Source organism: Heterocephalus glaber, unplaced genomic scaffold (assembly GCF_053883595.1).
Source record: "Heterocephalus glaber isolate CG9 unplaced genomic scaffold, H.glaber_assembly_v1.0 deba00001593, whole genome shotgun sequence".
NCBI lineage: Eukaryota > Metazoa > Chordata > Mammalia > Rodentia > Bathyergidae > Heterocephalus > Heterocephalus glaber.
This window is the reverse complement of record NW_028258368.1, coordinates 11,797,532-11,817,281: the sequence shown is the minus strand read 5'-3', so window position 1 is coordinate 11,817,281 and position 19,750 is coordinate 11,797,532.

Genomic DNA, 19,750 nt, shown 5'->3' with positions numbered 1-19,750 from the left:
TGACAACAGGGCAACCCTCTTCAAGGCTGCAGCAGCATCTCTGTCTTTATGCCTTTCTCCATGACCTCTAGTTTGCAAGCTCGGAGGCATCTTCTCACCTCGAAAACTGAGAACTCCCTTGGAACACACAGGGATGGATACTGGAGTTATTGCTCCTGCTACCCTGGGGTGGCAGGAAAAGTCAGGGCTATGCCTGTGCCCCATCACTCCTAGAAGCACCACAACACCATCACCTTGTCGTTCCCTGCTTCCCTTTCCAGTGATCAGCAAGGCCTTCAGACAGATGGAATATGTTTGTATACAGGAGAGAAAAAGAGATCGAAAGGTGTTAGCTCACAGAATTGTGGATGTTGTCTAATCCAAAATCCACAGAGGACTCTGGAAATGAGGGTAAGCATAGTTGACATGCCAATCTTGAGTCCAAAGGCTAGAGATTCAGGTAGAGTTTCTGTTATACTTTACAGGAAGAATTCCTTTCACTTTAAGAAACATCAAAGGCTGTGAGGCTCTCGTGGCCTTCTGCTGAATAGATGAAGCCTTCCCTACAGAGAATAATCTGCTTCACTTAAGACCAATTGATTGAAATGTTAATCACATCTAGGATATACTTTCACAGCAACATCTAGATTGATCTTTGACCAAGTTTCTGGGGACCACAGTCTTGCCAAGTTGACACAAACCATCCCAGTCACACAACAGAAAGTTGAGCCCTGACCCAAGAATCTGCCAAGCCAGCCCTGTCCAGTTACTCCCAGACATTTCACAGGAGAGAGAATAAATTTCAGCTTTACTTAATCCAGTACTTTCTCCTATTAATTTTTGCCAAACTGAGTCCTAAGTGAATATCTGATCCCTTATTCTCAAACATTAGTTGGAGACAGCCTTCTGCCTCCCTTGCTCTGTGAAATCTAAAGAATATGAAATGACTCTTAAGTACACCTTTTTCTCCAAAATGTTTCATTCAAAGCCCTTTTGCCCATCCTACAGCCTGAAGTTTATTTCCATTGTATTTAATATGTACTATAAAAACCTGTACCCCTAGTTTGCGAGGAGTCTCTGATCTCTCTGCTCCACCCTTAGTCAATGCATGTCCCTCAGCATCCTGCAATGAAGGAGAAGGAAGAAGAAACACTACATTCCAGGCTACCACCTTGTGAGGCTCCATAGGCCATCTGGCGACACAGCCACATTCACAGATGATAAGACTGTCCCAGGATCACAATTCCAAATTCCAGAAAGAGAGAATGGATCCCCACAGATGCACTTCCTGTCCACTAGAGATCTATGCAAGACAAGGTCATAGGAAGGAATGCAACTGTAGCTAACTCATGCAATTCACAGATACCCCCTTTCTGAGTGACCAACGGGTGTGTGTGAAAGGACCTGCATGTGTGCATGAGAGCTTTCAGGTAAAAAGATCTGGATAAGTTCTTGATACTCTACAGGTGATAAAATGACTTACTGGGAAGTTTGAAAATGAAATTAGATATCTGAGCTGTAGGATTTTGTGGATATAAAACAGTATCCTATGTAAGGAATTCCTACACCCCTCTTGGCTGATCATGAACCTGTTCTTCTAAGAGAATGGAGATAAGAATTATTCTTTCCTCCTTCGACTATACCTACCCTTTGCTGACAAGTGTTTACTTAAGGGTTCTCATGACTTAATGCTCCCACTTATGGACCTCCCTTTGCTCACTTCATCAAAGAGGTGCCCTTGAAAGCCATTTATACCTCAAGATCTGCCTCCCTGCCCATCATGATCTGTAGTGTTCTAGCTGTTGCTTCAATAGCAGTATTCGCTGTGACACCAGTTTGCTAAGCCAGGCCACACTGTTTGCCAAACCATCGACTTTTCTCTGCCAGTGACACTCTTCCATACTTTGTAATGATATGAGAAGCACTTTAAACCTCTTTTTATGGGAAGACTTACTTCTAATTGCCCTGGTAATAGGAAAATTGTCTGGGTATGTTCATTAGATCTATTACATCACTCCTGTCATTTCAAATTGCACACTGAATAGTGAAGCTTTGTATTTTTCCAGCCACCATATGGTGAAATGTTTTAGCTCTTCATTTATTAATCAGTGAATCTTCAACAATCCTCCTAGAGTTCCAAAATCAAAGGCTCTCTCTAGTAGCAAAGATGCCAGTAACATAATCTTTCCTTTTAAACTCATTGGATTACCAATTTTATGTCATCCTTTCTTAATGAAAAAAGAAAGCCAACTAGAGCCAGTGTCCAACTCTACAACAAGCCTCTTCATCCCTTGGAGGCCACACAGGCCCATTCATTGGCAGGCCCCTTCATTGGCAGGTCACAAGAAGCCTTCAGCCTTCTTGGTTGTGGCCTGGGTACCTGTTGTCTCTTTGCTTTAAGTGTCAGTCATGGTCCTGGGAGGACACAAAAAATTCCAATTAAATGGCATAATTGAAGATCTTGATAAAGGGATAACTTACAAAACTTCATGGAGTTTTAAAGTAATCAACAAGGGGTAGGGCAGCTTCCCGTGGCTTCTGATGGTGAAAACGTTTATCACTCTGGGCTTAAAGAGAGGTAACCACTTTCAAAACTCAGAAGGAACCACTGTGGCCATAAGAGAGCTGTCCAGACAGTCGATGGTACAGCCAAACCTCCATGATCTCGCATGGAGTGTTCAGCAGAGGGATACTGGGGCCTCATCTCCATTCTAGTGAGTCTCAGCAGCCACACACTACCTGGCATAGCTGCACTGGTGGATCCCACAGGCACAGGGAAACTCTAAAGGCAAAAGGTAGGAGAGCGGAGGGAACTCAGATAGAGAAAGCCAAAAGCAGGTGGCCCCAAACAGGGGAGTCATTTCATCCATGTTTGAGCCTTTCTGCCCAGTTGTGCCAACTGGAGGGTCACGGGCTTAGTTATAAACTTCTTCTATAGCATGATGACCATATGAAACTCCCCTCCTCAGATGGAAGAACCAACCAACAGGGAGAAAAGATCAAAGTCAGTATAAGTGACTCATTCTCATTTTTCCTTGAAAAGGTGGCTACAAGTGCCTAAGGTCAGAAACAAAATCCCTGCCATGGCTTCTTCCCCACCTCCTTGTCCTAGTGTTTGATGTCCGTTACACAGTCACCAAATGCTTACTGAGATATGAATGGTTCTCAAAATAGGCTTTAGCTTAGGTCACTATATGTCTTAGAACTTCTGGAGCACCCACATTTCAAATATTTTACCCACATTTCCTATTTCAATGACATTAGATGGACCAGATATCCTGATTTTCAGTTCTGCATACATTAGTCACTGAGGCCTTGCTATAGTTTGCCAAACACAAGCTCTGAAGGCAAAAATGGCAATTGATACCTTGTAAGTTCATGTATTACAGTTATCAGTATCCATGTTTAACAGCACATTGTAATACTCCAACCCCAAAATCAATTGTGTGTTCAAATGAAAGTACAAAAATCAATTGCCAAAGAAGGATTATTTTTGTATTGCAACTTTTTGCCATCCCAAGTAATTCAAAAATCATTACAGACCACCACATTCTCAAAAACACACTTCTTCACCTCTTCCCTGATAGATACTTTTTACAAAAAAAAAAAAGGAAAATAGGACAGTCTGCTTATTGAAAGGCAAAAAATCTCTGTTTTACTGTTATTTCAATTTGAGTCCACAGTGATTCTCTATTTCAATCTTTATAAACTAAGTTGTCAAATTTAGTCAGTTTAATAGATAAGCTGAAGAGAAACTAAGATCCTCACGCAGACTGTTATAAACCATTTTTCTGTTTTATTAGTCACATTAGCATTCTATTGCCCTTTAAATGTCACAAGTTCAAGAGCACAGCTGTATGCATCCTGAAAATATTTCTCTGCATTGTAATAAAACATGAGGATACAATTTCAAGGGCTTAGATAGAATGACAGAGAAACCACAAAATAAAAATCAAAAGAGGTGATATGGTTACAGAGAAGAAGGTGGCTTATTTTTCAGCCAAAGATTTATCACTGTTTATCCTTGTTCTATAAGGAAACTAATCAAGAAATAAGTTTATTTATTTATTGATATATGCTGTTTTTCTCTTACCATCTAAACTGTAATTAGAAAAATGTAATCTGTTCACTCTGAGACATGCAGAAGTATAAGATACATTACCTCTTTCTAAAGGACAGAACAGTATAGAATTCTCTTTTCCAAGAATGTGCCACCTGGTAATAAGCTGGGTGTCACCAGCAGGGTCCCATTATGATGGTTTCAGGGAAGTGTGCAGTTATAATATCCCCAATATCTCAAACCCACACTGAGATAAAGCAAGTCAAATGGGAAAAAAGCAAAGAATAAGTGAATTCTGAGTTTTCTCATGTCTCGCATCCATGTTTAGAACACATAGCAAAGGAGTAAAATGTGTTTTTTACCAATATTCTCAGTGACTAATCCACAATAAAGTGCACACAAAAGATTTTGTCCTTTGTCCTCTTCTCCCCATCTTCTTTTCTGAAATTCTGCATTTTTATTTCATATTCCTTTTCAATTCTTTTTGAGTTCTCCTTCCAAGATATTTCTTTTTTGTTTGTTTTTTGGTACCAGAGATCGAACTCAGGACCTTGCACTTGATACTTCTTTAGCCAGTCTTCTTTCATTCTCTCTGTCTTTTATGACTGGTGAATTATTTGTCTGATTCATCTTGAGCCTCCTAATTCCTTTCTCTGCTTTTGATTCTTCCTTCCTTGTTTCATTCACTGAACTGTGATCAGAATTAACTTTCTTGCACATAAATCCATGTATGTGTTCCTCTTGATAAATAATACTCTTTCCCCCTATCATGTATTTCAGTGATTCCCAAACTATGGTGAGAAAGCAGAACACATACAAACTCTCTAAATCAAAATAAAAACAGGGCACAGCAATCAACATGTGGTCCACAAACAAAAGTCTCTTCATTTGTTAAAATAAGAATAACAACAAAAATTACATGAGCTTACATAATAATATAAATGTATTGATTTCATCAAATTCATTTAATTTTTAGTTCTTAATCAAGATCATGAACTAGAGATTTCTGACTCAGGGGCTTTCATTCAAGGCTTCCACCCTCAGTGTAGCTGCTTCACCTTTTCCTTTTCAAAGCTCCCCTTACTCAGAGGCTGGGTCAGAGCCCTCTGGAAGCTCATGGACTCCCTTTCAAACAATTTCACACAAAGAGGAAAAATTTTTCCTCTGGCAATAAGGCTTCCAATTCAGGGAGGGTTCTGATTGGCTGGCCTGGTGGGGTGCTGTGCTCTGCAGCTTCCTTGTAGCTCACATGGGAGTGGTGGAGGGCCAGTGTTTTCTGAGGAGCCTACTACACCAAAGTGAAGGGTGTATGCTAACAGGTTCTGGAAACTATACTAATAAACCATCCATCAGAGGGGATTTCCAGGATCTACCACAGAGGATCAACCTATAACTAACCCTTTTGCAGGAAGAACAAAACATGCAATGTGAACATGGTAGAAATACTTTTTAAAAGTCTTTGGAAACTAATCAATGAAGGCAAGAACTGAGAGGTTGGGACCCTGGAGGGAGGAATTAGGATGTGGAGATTTCCACTCTAACACTAGCATTTCTGCAGAGAACATTTGCCAGCTCTACACAGCAGACTGGAAGGCCAGCAGGAAGCCACTAAAAGTCAGAGTCCAGACCAAGGCTGACCTGAAGGGCCACCTCTTAAATATAAGGGCAAATCTTCATGGAGACAAAAAGAGGATTGTGGAAGGGGGGAAAAGAAGGGTATGGGGGAGAAAGGGGTAAAACCATGGTCAAAATGAGATATGTCTGTGTACCAGTTCCCCAAAACAAATGTAATTGTTATGTATGCAAATGTATACTAATGAAAAAACTGGATACTTTCTGAACAAGCTTAAAAACAATCCTCAGCAGAATTTGATTACTTACACTCTGTCTTGATCCATTTTGTGCTACTCTAGCAGAATACTGCGGACTGGGCATATAAAAAACTATAGATTTATTTTTACCATTTGGGAAATCCAAGATCAAGGTTAGCATCTGGAAAGCCTCAGCTTTCTTGCCACGTTATAACATGGAAGAAATATCACCTGCTGAGAGAGAGAAAAAGAGAGAGGCTGAACTCATTCTCTGATCAGGAGCCCACTCCTGCAGTAGCTGAATACCCTCCCTTGATAGCAGCATTAGTCCATTCCTGAGGGCAGAGTCTCATAAGCAATTGCTTCTTTAAAATCCTATCACTCCACATTGTTGCACTGAGAATTAAGTTTCTAAAACATGACCTTTGGGAGACACATTCAAATCATAGCATGTTCTATGTGTTGTGAAGATGAAACATAGAAGGAAGTATTCCAGAGACTCTAATTATTTTCTACAGCTTTCTGGAGATCACATACCATAAAACTTGCCCATTTTAACACACAGTTCAGAGGTCCTTCAGTGCCCTCACAGGGCTGACAGCCTTTACCACTCTCTCATCTCCCAAACCAAAAGTTCTGTCCTCAGCAGCAGCCACTCTTAGTTCCTCTCTCTCCAATCCCTGGCAACCACTCAGCAACTTTCTTTCTCTGTGTATTTGACTTTTATGGTCATTTTACATAGGTAGAGTAATACAAGATGTGGTCTTTTGTGACTGGCTTCTTTCAGACATAGGGGCAGAACTTTTGGATCATATATAGTAGTTCCATTTAAGTTTTTTAAAATTACTAAACAGTTGTGCCATGTGCTCCACCATTTTATATCCCCACCTGCAATTTATGAAGGCTTCACTTATTCCCCTCCTAGCCAGCAGTACTGTCTATCTTTGCTAATTATAGCCATCTTGGGATATGGGAAGTGGCATCCCATTATGATCCAAATTTGCATTTCCCTAAGATGCTGAACATTTTATTTTCATTTGTTTATTGGCCATCTGTATATCTTCCTTAGGAAATTATTCAAATGATTTGACTATTTTAATTGGTTTGCCACATTGCTGAACTCATTTATTAGTTGTAATATTTTAACATGAAATCAGTATGATTTTTCTAACCATGAGGTCATATAATTAGTAAATAGAATTGTAAATCTGTCTTTCCAATTTCAATATTTCTTTTTTATTTTTCTTTTTGCATTTAAAATTTTTTACCATTAGTGTAGGTTTATGATACATAATAATGACATTCATCTTTGGAATCAGCACATATACTATCAAGTTGTGATCATTTTTGCTCCCTCTTCTTTCCCCCAGCTCTCACCTCTCCACTCTTCCCTAGGCCTCCTTCCCATCTCCACAACGTCTACTTCCCTGTTTCCTAGTTTCTCACTAGTTTCTTTTTTTTGCTCTTTAAATTATTTATATTTTGGGTTTCTTCTGCAAGAGAAACCATGTGATTTTTTTTTTGGCTTAAATTCTTCTATTGGTACATTTTAGGTATACAATTCGTTTACATTTATCACTGGGTGCTTGTACCTGTACATGATGTATCTTGGTTCTTATTTTTTCTCCATTCCCTGTGCACCCTTCACCCCCTCCACCCTTCCCTATTTATATAGACTTTGTTTCCATTTCTTCCTTTTCTCATAATTTTTCCTTTCCCTTCTTTCCTTTCGCACTTTCCCTACCCCTTTGGACCTTTCTTCCTATTTCAAATTATCAGTTATTCGTTTTAATCATTTTAATCCTTGTTTACACTTTCAGTTTCTCACTCTAGAGAAACTATTTGGTATTTACACATGTGTGTCCTATTTATTTCACTTAAGAGTATGGCCTCAATATGCATCCATTTAGCTATAAATGTCTCAAGTTTCTCATTCTTTGTGGGTGAGTAGTACTCCATTTTATAAAATAACCACATCTTCTTTATCCAGTTTCCAGTTGATGGGCACTTGGGCTGTTTCCAAGCTTTAGCTATTACAAGCTGTGTGGCTATAAACAGAAAGCATATGATATTTAACCTTCTGCACCTGATTTATTTCACTTAGCATTATGGTATCAAGATCCACCCATTTTCCTACAAATAATTCAAATTTATCACTTTTATGGCTGAATATTAATCCATTGTATGTATATACCACATTTTCTTTATCTCTTCAACTGTTGATGGGCATATAAACTGCTTCTATAATCTAGTAATTGTGAATTGTGCTGCAAGAAATATGGGTATACATGTATCACTGTAATATGATGACTGCAACTCTTTCAGGAAGGTATCCAGAACTGACATAGCTAAGCCAAATGGAATTTTTATTTTTAGCCTTTTGAGGACTGTCCATACTGACTTTTATAGTGGTTGTAAGAGTTTATATTCTTTGTCATACTAAATTGTACCAGCTAAAATCTTTTGCAATGTTGGACAGAAAAAGTAAGTGTAAACATAGTTGTTCTTTCCTGACTGTGAAAATATTCAGTATTCCTTCTTTGAATATAGTATTAACTGTGTTCTTTCCCATGATGTCCTTTATCTGGTTAAGGAAGTTCTCTCTCTTCCTTGTTTGTTGGATGTTTTTATCATGAGCACATATTTGTCCATGTGGATTTGAGTTGCTGTCTAATATCCTGTCACTTTAACCCAAAAGACTCCCATCAGCCCTTCTTGCAAGGCAACATTGCTAACAACAAATTGTCTCAGTTTTGTTTATCTGAGAATCTGAATTTCTTATTTATTTATGGAGAGTTGTTTTGCTGGATATAGAATTTTTGTTAACTATCTTTCTCTTTCAGCACTTTGACTGTGTCATGCCTCTGCCTTCTGCTTTCCAAGGTTTCTTATCAGACCTGACTGAGAGCCTTGTGTTTGTAATAAGCCACTTTTGTTACCTTTAAGATCTTTTTCATTATCTTTCACTTTGATATGTCTAGGTCTAGATCTCTTTGAGTTTGTAATACTTAGAATCTATTGTACTTGCTTTGTTCTACTTAGAATCTGAATGCATAAGTTAATATTTTTTATCACATTTTAGAAGTTTTGAACATCATGTCTTCAAATATTCTTTCTGTGCCTTTTTTTGTGTTTCTGAAATTCCCATTATGCATATGTCATATGTCAGTGGTTTGATAGTGTCCCATAGGTCTCTGAAGCTATATTTATTTTTCTTTTGTTCTTTTTTTCCTTTATAGGCCTAAATACTTTGATTATTCTTCCACCTCAAATCTATCATCAGCTCATGTAGTAAAATTTTCATTTCAGTTGTTTCTTTTTCTATTTGGCATAGATAAATAGAATCACACATACATGCATATATACATACATACATACATACATAGTCTTTTGTGGGACTTTAATTCTTTGGCTATTTTTTATCTACTAATCTGAACCCCATCAAGAACATTTTTTCTATTCATTACTCTTGTTACCATTAATGCTGCATATCTTTGCTCCTTCATATCTCTCAAACTTTTGTTAGAACTTGAACATTTTAAATAATATATTATAACTGCAGTATTGAGGGCCTGCACTAATACCACACACATCCAAGGTATGGTCTGTTGCTGGTTTTATTTATTGTTATTACAAACTACATGTTTAGCTACTTTCCTATACTTAATCTGTAGTCTACATATTGATATATATGACATGTGAATTCATTCTTAACCTTTCTCTAAAAATTCTTGTTTTTACTTTTAAGACTGGAGTCCAGTGGATCATACAATAGTCAGTATAATTTAGTGGCCTCCAAGAGATAACTTGGAAAATACCCCATCAGGCTGTGGCTGTGTGTTCCCCCACCCCCACTTCTCCCCATTGGCTGTGTATGGGAATGCAGGCCTTTGCAGTGAGGGTAGTTTACAAGACAACAGTATTAGGATACTTCTTTTTGTTGCGCACAGCCTGAAGTTCAGCTAGAGGTGACTAACAGGTACCTCCAGAGCAGGGTCTTTCCTGATCTCCCACACAGTATTTTCCCTTATGCAGCTTTTGCATCACAATGAATGTATCAGAATTTCCAATCTTTTATTATTATCTAAGTTTCCTTTTTAAAATTCCACTGAGGCTTTTGTAAGCCTCTACTGAAATCACAGCCTTAGACAGCTGAGATGTTGCCAGCAGTTTGCTATTATTTTTGTAGTAACAAATAAACTTGAAATTTTAAACCAAATTATTTAATACTTTAAAAAGCAGGGCCGGGGATTTAGCTCAGTGGTTTTGCCGCCTGCTGCGCAAGCGCAAGGACCCCAGTTCGATCCCCGGTACCAAAACAAAATAAATAAATAAAATAAAAATAAAAATTAAAAAATTGAAAAAGCAAAGCTTTTTAGGACCTATCCAAATAAAAATAGAAAATGTGAATACACTATTATGATTAAAATAAATAAAACTCATAATTTCCACTTTCCCCAAATAAGATTCCTGTTTCTAGAATACTTTCCCAAAAAATTCCTCAAAACTTTAAGGGATAAATAATGACAATCTTACACAAATTTTATAGAGAATAGCAAAGGGTATCAGAATCATAATAACAAAGCCTTAGGAAATTACAAGAAAGCAAGTAAGACTAACATCATTTGTAAACATCCTAAACTACACACTGCATTAGCAAACTGTATCACACAGCAAATAAAAAGACAATTCACCAGCATATATTGAAATGAAAACCAAAGCCGTTTTAAAATTGAATCAATGTAATTCTCCAAATCAGTAGAATAAATACATCAATATTTTCAGAAAACATGTTATAATATATCTGTTCATGATAAAATCCCTCAAAAAACTTAGAATAGAAAGCAGTAAATTAATTTGATAAAGGGTCTATTAAATAAGCTAGGAAAATGCACACACATATCTATATATATAGAAGCAAATACAGATGTGTACACACATATGCACAAATGCATACATTACTGTGTTCCCATTTATTGTGGTCCTGGAAGGAGGCATAGCCTTGATAGTGGACAGATACTCCATATTTATTACCATTTTCTACCAAAAGGAACCCTGATTCCTCAGAGAAAGGGCTAATTTCAGGTCAGGTACAGGGAAAGTAAAAAATATCTCAGAAATATCTTTTATTCCAGAAAGCAAAATAGTGCTCCCCCAGAAAAAGACATATCAAAGAAGCAATTTGAAAATTTAGGACAATTTGAGTATCAAGGGAAATTAAGTAAATAAATTCCCAACACAAATGCACATATATGTGCACTAAAAGTTTTGAAGAACACATGTGGAATCTCCCTCAGTTTGGGTCTAGCTGATATTTTTTCATAAGGTGCAGTATGTGATAATAAATTGTGTCATACAATGGGACATTACAATGAATAAAGTACCACTACACACAACAACCTGACTTAAACCTAGAAACAAAATATTGAGTGACAGAATAAAATCCAAATAATATTTGCATATGATTCCTTTTGTATAAGGTTCAAACCAGGCAGTCCGCACCCATTGTGTGGGAGTCAGCACGCTGGTTCCCTATGGGAGTACATAGGGACCAGAGTGGAGTGGCGGTGAGGCCAATGGGACAGGAAGGACCTTCTAAAATACATACATAATGTTCAGTTTGAAGCCTTGGGTAGCAGATACATGGGTTTGTTCCCATGCAGTTATTTATCCAAGGGTATGATTATACTTTTTCTCTATCTCTTTGGTCAGTTTGGTGGCAATAAAAATTATATAACTATCATAAAGTTATGATATTAGAATTTTTAAAAGTTAACTGAATGTCTGATTTCCTCTCACAAGCTAGCCACAAGCCTGGATTTTGATGGTGAAACTTCTGACAACTTTTTCAAAAGGATGCTTCCGAGCCCAGGATTTACCTCAGTGGTTCCACTACCTGCCTCGCAAGTGCAAGGTCCAGAGTTCAATCCCTGGTACCAAAAAAAAAAAAAGCATGCTTCAATGTTTCACAGATCCTCAAAATTAAATTAAATTTATTATTTTGACATTAAAATATATACTTGGCATTGTAATTTTGGTGACATTAAGGTGCTGCAACATTCCACAAAGAAAAGTGACTTTGTAGCCCTGAAAAGAGTAGGATGCACTGCATTAAATAATTGGAATAGTTTTTACTAGCAAATGATGATGGAGCTCATTCTAACTTTCCAGGATGAATTTATGGTGGTAACAACTTCTTTAAGTGATTTCTGGGATTACATCTTGAATTAGTATTATTATCCTTCAGTGTGTCATTAGATATTTAATGAATGTTTTTTACACAGATAACAATGGTCACTGTTATCCAGGAGACATATAAAAGAAACCATTATCTCACCACTTTAATATCCTTCTTTGCTTTAGTTCTCTTAAAATCTTTCCAGAAGAAAAATGCATACACCTCCTCTCATTCTTTATGTCTCTCTGGGGCTTACATTAGTTGCTAATTGCAGTATCCTGTTTTATCTACTTTAGTCCACTGGGATCATAGACCTTTTTGTGACTACTTCTTGATAATGCCAGGCATAAATTTCTATTTATTATCAACATATATAATGCGACAGCATTGTCAAGAGGAAATTTCTCTTAGATAAGAAATTTGCATAAAAATAGATGTTTGCATTTTAATGGTAGGGGATGTGGCTACTCTTATTCTTATCTCTGCCAGATTCAGAAAATGAAAACAACAAAATAAGAATATGGTAAGGAAATGGCTAAACCGAGGTGGTACACAGTTTATCCCAGACTAAGGTGCAATAAACTAGTACTACAACAGAAAATGGTGAGTTAGATGAAAATGATATTTTTCTGTCATTAATACAACAGAGCAGTCCTCATATAGATTCCAAAGAATTAAAGGGTTTTTGTATATCAGTTTCTAAAGGAAACTTTGCCCTAAATTTCATTTTAAGCATTTTGAAATCCGTTCCAATGACACTTGGCAAGAATTATATATTCTACATGCATTGGGACCTTCTCAGTCATTCCCACTCCCGCTCATTTTACATCGCCATCTCTTGTAAAATGGCACGTCACCCTACAAATCCAGGGCTCTGTGGTCTCTAGAATAATAGATAAAAAGAAAAACAAACAAAAAACCAGAAAAGGCATATCCACTAAATTGTGTAGAGGTAATGCAGTAAAGGTTGAGCACTCCTAATGTAAAACTCTAAAATCAAAAATGCTCCAAAATTCATAATGTCTGATTGTTGACATGATATTTCATGAGTGGAAATTTCCATACCATATATCATGATTCCATACACAAAATTATTTAAAATATTGTATAAAATTACCTCTAGGCTATGTATACAAAGTATACATAAAATATCAATAAATTTCACATTTGTTTTCATGAGCTTGAGATCCTGTTCCTAATATATCTCATCACATATATGCAATTATACCTTCCAAAATGTTTGAACAATGAAACTGTTCTAGTTCCAAGCATTTTGGTTAAAGGATACTCAACCTGTATAGGAATTTTTGTCCTTTCTCAGTGACTCTATAAAACAATTACCTGTTCCTCTTTTATAGAAATGAAGCTCATTCTCTTGGTAGAGTATCTACTTTCTTGAATCATGACAATACCCACAAATCATTCACTAGTGGAGTTGTTCCCAAATTGTGCTGCCTGGTACAATCCATTAATGCCATTGGAGAACTGTCAAACTAGCACTTGAGTTGTGGGCTGAGTGTGTACATGCATACACATGTATGTTTTATTTATATTTTAGAGGAAGAAATCAAAAGGATTTTTTCTAATTTGGAAAAAATAAAACATAGCTTCTTTGAATAGTCTTAATACCTCATTCTAGGAATGGAATCAATAAGAAATTGAAATGTAGGATATCTTGTAACATTTTTTGACAGAGACACTAGAATCATCATCATGGCTTCTGTAGCACACTGAGCTTTGGCAGTTAACTCTCCAATTTAAATAGGCACTTTATATTTTTGCTTCTATTCTCTGCCATGTCTTCATCTCTGTCAACCTTCACATTTGATAAAGTTGAAAGAAAAAAGGGAAGAAAAATGTGCATCTAGTAGCAGTTTTGATGAATGTCTTTAGGAATTACTTCAGTTATTTGCATTTTAAATGAGAATTTTCCATCTACAAGAAGTAGCCTCTCCATCTGTGTTATCTAATGGAAATTAAAAGTATATGTCCTGCCACAGATTTTGCATCAAGGCTTGAATGTGGGGCCCATACAGCTAGTGTGCACCCTTGGCTGGGGAATAATGAGGCCTCTTTTGCTCTAGTTTGTTTTTGTTGATGCTATTTAAGCACAACTGGATCTAAAGAGAAAATAGGCTACAAAGAAAATGCAAGTCAAAAATAATTGGGGTTTGATTTGTGTGATGACAGATATTTTAGCTCTTTTTCCAGGCTGATGTTGCTTGTTAGTTTTTGCCTGTCTCCTTTAGAAAAGGACACAGATAAACAGTTGAAATAATAAGAGGCAGCACTGATTTAAATTCTGCACCTGTCAGTTGAAATTTCAGAAAGCATCCTCATGACTCTTCAATTTACTAATGATTTCTAAATTCAAATAACTTGCCTATGAATACAAGGCATTTTATGAATTAATTCTCTAGAACATGGCACCTCTTAGCCATGTCAGATTTCTCAGGCTACAACTGAAGAAACAAAGTAAAGATCAGAACAGAGTAAATACAGAAACTGTGAGAAGAAAATGTTTGCATCACAGTCCAGAAGACCCAAAGGCTAGCTCACCTGCTTTCTATATGGGATTTCATTTTGCAATCTAAATTTTACCACTGAGCTCAGCAATGTCTGAGCTGTCCACAGAGAGATTCTGAAATAAGAGCAGACCAAGGCTGCAGGGAAAGAAGTCCAAAGAGAAATAATAATCTATATTAATATATTTTGGCATTTAAGTTCATCATTTTTTTATGGATTTGGAAGTGATCAACAAACAAAAAGTGCTCTCTTCCCTGCCAGAGATGAGATTTTCCATTGTCGTCATCAGCAGATGGCTGCTGGGACCTTCTTTCCAAAAAGCCACACATGCCAGGCCCTTGCAGGAAGAGGCTGATGGTCATCATCATTAGGTAGGTGCCTAGGAAGAAGAGAACCCCTCAGATTTAGAAGCCAGGCCAGTGCACCAGTGCTGTTTCCTCCATATACTCTTTGGGTCTCCAGTTTCTGCTCCTGTAAATAGGTTCAAAGGAAGAGAGGGAAGGAGAAAGAGTGGGGAGAAGCCCAGCAAGAGGGAGAGATTTAGACAGAAACAGAAACATAAAACTGTGGCAACACAGAGAATCATTGAGACAGAGAAAGAAATAGAGCCATAAACACAGAGTAAGACAAAGAGAAGGCAAAGAGACAGCAAGACAGAGCGGTAGAGAGAAACAGACAAGAGACAAAAAGGGAGAGAAACAAATGGAAAAAGAACAAAGACAAAGAGAGAGACAAGAGACTTCTCAAACATCTCCCTGGCATTTAACACACAGGAATTTGAGAGCATATGTTGTTTCAGTCTCAGCAATCAGTGGAGGAATCCCCTAAAAAAGCATGAACCTTCAAAAGGCAGTAATTTAATGCATAAATTTCACTGTTTCTTAACATTTTGTATATTAGCAATTGCAGGACTCTGTAATAGCCTAGTTTTGCAAAGAATTCACAAGGAATTTCTGTAGCCACCCATGTGCCCTTGCCTTATGCCTGTGGAATTATGTGTGGCAGCTGTTATCTAAGCTTATTGTTCTTCATACCTACAAAGACAAATAGGATGCAAGAGATTTAGAATTTGAAATTTTCAGGAAATATTTCTAGAGAAATTCTGGTATTCAATCACATAAAAACCAATGCACATAAAATATTTTTCAATGTATAGCATTTAGCATAGAATGATAAGCTTCTTTTATACAAATATCATTATGTATATCACTTCATCATCCAATTGTTAGCTAATTCACACATTTGTTGAGCATTTACTTTGTGCAAGATATCATAAAAAGGGTAACTGATATAAATACAAAGAGGAAACTAGCTCCTTGCCCTCAAAAAACTCATATTTTAATGAGGAAGATAAAACACATGCATCATCAACCTGATGCTCAGTGAAATATAGTAAGAACAAGGAGAAGGATGGAAATGGTGAGCCATAAGAAGGAAGCTGCATCAGAAACAGTGTGTGAAGAACATTTGAAATTGGAATGTGGAAGTCTGTTATCAGGCCTGCTACAGGATCCCAAGATGCAAAAAAGAAGAACCCAAGATTACCAGCGCTGCTCAGAAGGAATGTCCTCATAGCTAGGTGGCTGGGGACTGTGCTTAGCTGAGCAAGAGAAAATCTTACTCTCCTGCCTTAATCACTCAAGCCATAAAGTCCTTCCAGTTACAAACCTGATGTGATTTCTAATTTACTCTTACACATTTTTAAAGAACACTTTTAACAAAATTATAGAAAATTGAAAAATGAACCTATCAACCAGTCTCAAAAATGTCTACAACTTTGTCCTTAATTTTTTCAAGGATACATGGCTGGTCTATTTTTGTTTTGGAAAGAGAGAACATCCAGACTATTTTAAAGCAAATCCTAGATATCACATCATTTTACCTATTTGAATTATGTGAAGAAACGGGGGTGTTTGCCCTGTTGACTTTCCTGCTGTCCTTGACTGAATTGTGTTCCCACAATATTCATATGTTGAAGCTTTGATGCCCAGACCCTGAGAACCTATCTGTATTTGGAGATAGGCCTTTAACAGTGAATTCAATTTAACTGAGATCATAAAAGCGGGGCCCCAACACAGTATGACTGGTGTCCTTCTAAGGACAGAAAGAGCCACAAGAATGTGCTAGATGAGATTGCAGCAAGAAAACACCATTTTCAAGTCAAGGAGAATGAACCACATCCTCACTTTGATTTTGGACTTTTAGCTTCCAGAACAATGAGAAAATACATTTCTTTTTGCAAGCCACCTACTTTGTGGTGTTTTGTTACAACAGTTCTAGCAAATTAATACTCTTATATTCTGGGTTGAATATGATTCCCAACACTCATATTTTCAACTAACTGTAGAAACACCTCTAGTGGCCTGCCCAAGTTACCTTTACAGGTTTCCCTGAGTGATAGTGACTAAGTGCACACACCTTTCCCATTCTCTGGATGGCTAGCCAGAAGGAGCTAGAGAAGCTGTCTCACCTGCAGATTTCCTCCCACCCTGCCACACACCTGGTTGACTAACATGAGGTACTCCCTTTCATCACTTTAATAAAATACCTGACACAGGCTTCTTAGGAAGTACAAAGAAGTTTATTTTGGCTCACAGTTCTGGGAGTTCAAATTCAAGACTTGGCAGCCTGGTGAGGGAATCGTGTCCTGGCAGGAGTGTCAGACAAATGACCAGATTTCAAGCCAGGAAGCTGAGAGAGGGAGTGAGAGGGTGGGTTGGGTCCCATAATCTCTTTCATGGACACAACTCCCATGACCGAGGACTTCCCATAAAGCCCTGTCTCCAAGGTACCACCACCTCCCAATAGCACCATCCTGGAAACTAAGTCTTTTCCATGGGCATTTGGGATTCACTTAAAGTACACCCAAAACAAAGCACATACAATAAACTGGCCCATTTGATGCAAGGGTAATGAGTGGAGGAATTATTTGGTGTGAGTTACACTCCTGAGCTCTGTGGATCAGGCCAAGGTTTGACCATCCCTGAGACCAGATGGCTGCTCTTTCCCCTGCCATCTCTGATTTTTCAGCCACAGCTTTTTCCTGAAGTATATTCTCTCAACAAATCACATGCATTTAATCTTTTATGGAGAAGTATGATCTAAGGCAGCCAGTGCCAGGAGAGGTCCTGAGACACACACGGGACTGTAGAACTGGATCACTGAGAGACCTGAAGGCAATGAAGCCTCTGTGAGTGATAGGAGGTGAGGAGTGACACCACATAGCAGTTCCCTTGTGATGGCCAAGGGTTTCACTTGTGGTGCTCAGGAATAAACATCCCTTGCTCTTTCTCTTGCATTTGAAAAATGAGGAAAAATAGGAATTATGAGGACTCTGTTTGTGTGTAAATGTTGCTAAGTGGCATAGTTTTGTTAGCCTCAGCTCTATTTAAATAGGTATGTATATCTATTTAAAACATGGCAAAACATAAAATATGATAGTGTAGAGATTAGAGCAAAACACATATTTCAGTAAACTTCCTGAATGCTATTTAAATTGATGCTCATTCTTGAGCACAATGAAGTGTCTAAAGCTCATACTACCCTCAGAGCCCTGATTGTTTTCATTAGGAAATGGTATTTAACCTCTCCAGTTAGTTGTAAAAGTACTCTCAATTGGGATGGAAGTGTAAAATTCATGAAATCAGACTACAATTAGTTTTATTTAAAATATATGTTAAAAAAGAATTACAAAGATCAAGTTTGAGGACTTTTAATTTCATGATTTCATTTTTTCCAAAAGAAAACTTTTCAGAATCAAGAGGTTTAATACCATCTTTAATTACTTTCAATTCCTAGATAACTGAAACCCCCCAAAATCCTTCATTAATTCTTCATAAAATACTTAAACCTCTATATATCAAAAGAAAATCATTTTCAAGCATTAAATTTTCAAAGTTTCAAGTGATACAGATTTAAAAACTGAAGTAAAGTCCAGCACCCAGAAGGAAGCTCCCCCGCCGCCATCCCAAGCTCCTAGGGCAGAGAAGGTGAGCCACGTAGGCACCAGAAGCACACCCCCCACCCCCCGTAAAAATGGGAAGACATGTAAACAAGCCTCAAAAACAGACTTCTGGACCACCTACAGTAACCCCAAAGGGAAAAGAGATGGAACAAGCTGATACTCAACTACCTGGACTCCCTGAACTGGCAACAAAAGAGGATGTGGAAAAAATGAAATCAGAAATACTTACTCAGATAATGGCAAAGATTGTGCTCATGGTGCAAGACATGATTAGTAAATCTAGAGAGGACACAGATAAAAAAAATAGAGAACCTGAGGAACATGATGGAATCCCAACATAGGAAACAAATGGAATCCATAAAACAGATTTCCAGGAGATTAAAAACTCCATTAAAAGTCTGCACAGCAGAATGAACCATTGTGAGGATAGAATTTCAGATGTAGAAGAAAAGATTTCAATTAGTGAGGAGGAAAAGAAACATTGCTTTAAAATTGTAAGGGAACACAAGAAATCAATCCAGCAGCTGCTAGACGATGTAAAGAAGAATAACATAAGACTGATTGGAGTCAATGAAGAAACAGGAGAGAGTGTAGATGACATAAAAAAAACTTTCCATAGAAGTGATGGCAGAAAACTTCCCAAGGAGGGGAAAAGAACTTGACATACAGATAAGTGAGGCATATAGGACTCCAAATAGCCTTGATCAAAAAAAATTTACACATAGGCATATAATAGTTAGGATTCCAGAAACCCAACAGAAGAACAAAGTTCTACAAGCAGTTAGAGAAAAGAAACAAATCACATACAAAGGAAAGCCCATCAGAATCACCAAAGACTTCTCAATGCAAACCCTCAAGGCAAGAAGAGCTTGGAGTGATGTATTTCAAGCCCTAAAGGAAAACAGCCTCCAATCCAGATTGATGCACCCTGCAAAACTATCTTTCAAAATTGATGGAGAAATAAGATACTTTGATGATAAAGAGCACCTCAGGAACTTCATGAATACCAAACTGGCACTCCAAAAACTTTTAGACAATACCCTAGGAAAAGATAATGAGGATCACAACCCCAGGAAACCCAGAAGACTGAATCCATTGGGTGTGACCAATTAAACGCAAAGGAGGAGAATCCAACAAAAAGAAAAAGTCATGACAAGGCTTTTAAAACTTTGAACTTCATCTCCCTAGTGAGTGTATAATTCAATCTTGTTATTGTGCTGATTAGCATTTTT